Below are 4136 nucleotides of genomic sequence, written 5' to 3' on the forward strand. Positions count from 1 at the left end.
GAAAAACAGTTCTGGAGGATTTATCAAGTTTGCCATCTCAGCTTCCCCTTATGGGTCTTACAGATGCTAATAAAAACATTAGTTGAATTAACAAGAGAATGGGAAGAGGCCTGGGGACAGTCAAGGGACTCTTCCCAACCGGGTGGAAGCTTTTAAAAGATTGTTTAGAAATAAGGTGAAAAAAGCAAATACTGAAAGGGGCGGAACAAAGAGGAATCAGAAAGGGGGGGATCACAGGACTTGTCCCAGCAGGATGGAAAATTTTAGATGGTTGTTAGGAAATGGGATGAAAACAATGAACATTGATGGGGTTAAAATAAACGAACGTTGGGCAAAGGGAAGCCCTGCTGGTTCCCTAACATTAAAGGGCCCCAACAAGCTCGCTCTATTTACCCATGTTTGGAGAAATTTTAAAAGCTGGAAGGCAAAAGTTACAAGAAGAAACCTGACCAGCAGTTGCTTGGGGCAGCGGTTTGGCTGAAGAATGACAAAAGGGCCTGGGTCCTTTGTCTCGACCGACCCCTTATAGCCGCAGAGCTAGCCCCAATTGGCCCTATCCTGTTTCTAGCAAGATACTGAGTTGTTTTTCAGAGACAACAGAACAGAAGCGTGAGTCATGCAGCCAGAGCACGCGCAGAGGAGAAAAATTTGACCTCAAGTCACACCCGGAACCAAAGGACCCCCCAGCCCCCTACCCACGAACCAAAGGACCAGGACATGACCAGAACCTGAACATCGGAACCCTTTCAAACCCTTTCAGAAGCAAAGGGTCCTTTGTCCAGGAAGATCTGGTGCTGAAGCCCCCTTTAACCATACCTTACCATTAATGGCCAAGTTCCAAAGCCCTCCAATCAAAACTTGCCCCGCCAGCGCTTCTGCATACCAACCCATCCTCACCTAACCGAACTCCAGATCAGGGAGACAGCTTTGAGCCCTGCCTTCTGTCTCCTTACCAGTGGACCTTGCAAGCAAACCTTTTCTTTTCTCAAAAGCCCGTGGCACAGTATTGGCTTCTGCGTGCATCAGGCAGGGAGACTTTGCTGTAACACCCTCCCTGGGGACCCAAAGCCTTTTGCACAAGGGCAGGTCAAATAAGGGTCGGGGTGGAGAAGAGAAGCTTCCAACAACGGTAGTACCAAAACCCATTGATGAAGCCCTGACTCAGGCTACAATCTGATTGAGAGAATGTAAAAGTGTAAGAGTAAATAGGATTATGAAAGTTGGAATGTTTAAGCAGGTATTATGTACAGAAGTTGTGTCAACTTTACCTGAATATTTTATAGGAATAGGTATCACGTCTGGCTGGGGAGCACTTCCCCTACCCGGTATTGTAAAACCCAAACCTGTTGAGGAAGTCCTAACAGAGGCTACAGTTAGGAACGTAATGGTTGATGGAATTAAAGTAAACGTTTGTAGGAGAATTGGAATGTTTGAACGGCCTTTATGTGAAGTGGTTGTGTCTCTTTTACCTGATTGTATTATGGGGATGGACATTGTATCTGACTGGGGAACGCTTCCCTTACCTAATATTGCAAAGCAGAAGGCATGTGCGTCCACCCTTCCGAGCGATATTAACTGGACATGCTAAATGGGAACCAGTAAGATTGCCGGAACGCACACAGCGTAGCACGGAAGCTGGAGTGCTGGCGGGAACGAATTCTCTGTGCGCTAGCCCTACGTGGAGTGTGGAGCTTATGGCAAAAACCTGTGAGTGCCTCCGAGTGACAGCTACTGGGACTTTGGACTAGAGAGTGTCCATTGGAGTGGCATTTACTACCTCGCTGTTGGATGTTATTAATTAAAGCTACCCCCTTGACGGAAGGACCTAAAATGATCTTAAAACCGGAAATACAATGTCTTGGGTGATGTCAGAGAAACACTCTAATGGGGATGGCAGTGCCCAGAAGAGTTCCATAAGAAAATGGAGATTGTTTATACGGGATCATGCTGCCTGGGGAATGCAAGGAGGAGATACTCGCTCTAGCACGGAGCCTCTTTTCCCCCAGGACTGACTCTGGAACTGCAGAAGGAGCTGCCGAATTCTATCGTCACTTGGATAGTGCCCTATGAACAGCTCTTGACAAAGAGTTGCTTGGTTTGTAGACTGCAGTTCCAAGGTGAATGGACCTCCCTGTTTGGGAGGCCTCCACTCCAGTAGAAGAAGGTAAAAAGAAATCGATGAGCTCAGTGGGCTGAATTGCCTGCTGTTTCCCCAGCAGGGAGGGAAGAATTGAACAGTGGTAAAAGCCCACTTTTATGTTTGGCTCTTTACTGATTCATGGGCAGTGGCCAGTGGTCTGTCCACGTGGTCAAGCAGGAGGGCAGTGGAAAAAACCTGGCCTATTAAAGGGATGCCCATGTGGGGCACAGCCCTATGGAAATTTGAGGGTTGCATCAAAGTACGGCATGTTGATGCCCATCGGAAGAACCCCCTTCCAGGTTAGGAAGGTGATTGGAATTGACAGGCAGATATCCCTGTGTGCTCACTTAAGGTAGCTACTTGGGTCCATGAAACGAGCGGTCATCGGGGGTCTGCAGCAATGCAGAGATGGACTGAATCTAGACATATTCCTCTTGCACCCTTTGAGGCACAAAATGCCAATAAGAGCTGTTCTATCTGCCAGCGAAAGAGACAGAGAATGTAGATGACTCTATGGCAGATTCCCTGGGGGGGAAGGCCCCGAGCATAGCTGGCAGGTCAGACTGATGCTGGTAGCCCTGGGGGCTGCAAGTGGTCCTGACAGGAAGAGACACTGACCCTAGCCTGGGCTTTGCTTGCCTGGTGGCAGATGCAGATGCTGTGAGCGCCGTAAAAGAACCAGAACAGAAGATACTGTGCTAATTTGGGACAGTTGAACGTCATTTCTTCAGACCAGCCGATCTGGTCTGAATACAGAAATAATATCGGCGGTATTATTACAGCTGATAATTTCCAGCAATGGGCAGAGAGATGTCCTCAGAGTAATAGTTTGGTGAGAATTGGAACGGGTAGTTGAAATATTGGTTGTCTGAAGTGGGGGAGAAATAAAGGCACGAAGGGCTGGGCTGTACGCTTTCACGAGTATGTGCTCACATTCAACGTGAACGTGAGTGGGGCTACAGGACTGTCCCCGCTGGATAGATTCTGTTTTTCTGGTGGGTCTGGGGAAGAGGGGGTGAGGAAGGTCCTGGTGTACTTTCTTCCCCGTATCACCCCAACTTTTTCTTTTTTCCCTGCTTGGTGCAGTGGTCATAGAACCAGGGCTGCAACTACAAGGTCTGGAAGCAGGGATGATTCCTCAGCAAGAAATTTAGGATCCCTTACCGCAAGACAACCATAGAAGTCAAAAGATACTGACACATTACTAGGCTCTCATTCAGTCATTAATGACTATCCAATCCATCATCACGTCTTATGAAAATGTCTCCCAGCGCGAGGCCACTCAGGTTTGCAGGTTTCTGTTTGCTCTGGTCAGGTTCCAAAAGCAGGAGTGGTCTCAGCGATATATGTGTTTTTAACCTTTATGTCACAATTCCTAAGGGCCTGATGGCGCAGGATGTGCCTTCACCCCAAATGCCAAATTGGGGCTAACAGTGAATTCAGCTATATTGCCTGGTGGTAAAAATAGCCCGCTAGTTGCACCTATGTAACATTACTTTATGTGAACAGGAGTGGACTGGGCAGGGAGGAACTTTCTAGACGAGTATTGCTGCCTACTGTTGCTTGTTATTGCTATTACTTGCTAGACTGCTGTTGTTGCCAGCACAGTGGCCAAACCTAATGTCTCTTCCAAAGGTGGAAACGTTTGGGTACAAGTGGAGAAAAGGAAAAATAGTAGCTGATGAATAAATGTTATGTAATGAGGGAAACCCAGTATTACATTAACATCTATCTCAAAAGAGGATCAGAGCAAGAGATGATATTTTCTCTTAGCTGGAATATACCAGGTGCCTGAAAGAGTAAAGCCATATATTGCTGAGAACACTCGTGCTTTTGGAACCTAACCTAGATGGCAGGGTAGGCAGGTCATACTCATGAGTGAGGCCTTTTAATGGAGGGATCATTGCTTTTAATGTATCTGGGCTTCCCTGGTGGCGCAGTGGTTGAGAGTCCGCCTGCCGATGCAGGGGACGTGGGTTCGTGCGCCGGTCCGGGA

The sequence above is a fragment of the Neophocaena asiaeorientalis genome, unplaced genomic scaffold, assembly GCF_003031525.2.
Source record: "Neophocaena asiaeorientalis asiaeorientalis breed wild unplaced genomic scaffold, Neophocaena_asiaeorientalis_V1.1 scaffold981, whole genome shotgun sequence".
Classification (NCBI taxonomy): Eukaryota; Metazoa; Chordata; class Mammalia; order Artiodactyla; family Phocoenidae; genus Neophocaena; species Neophocaena asiaeorientalis.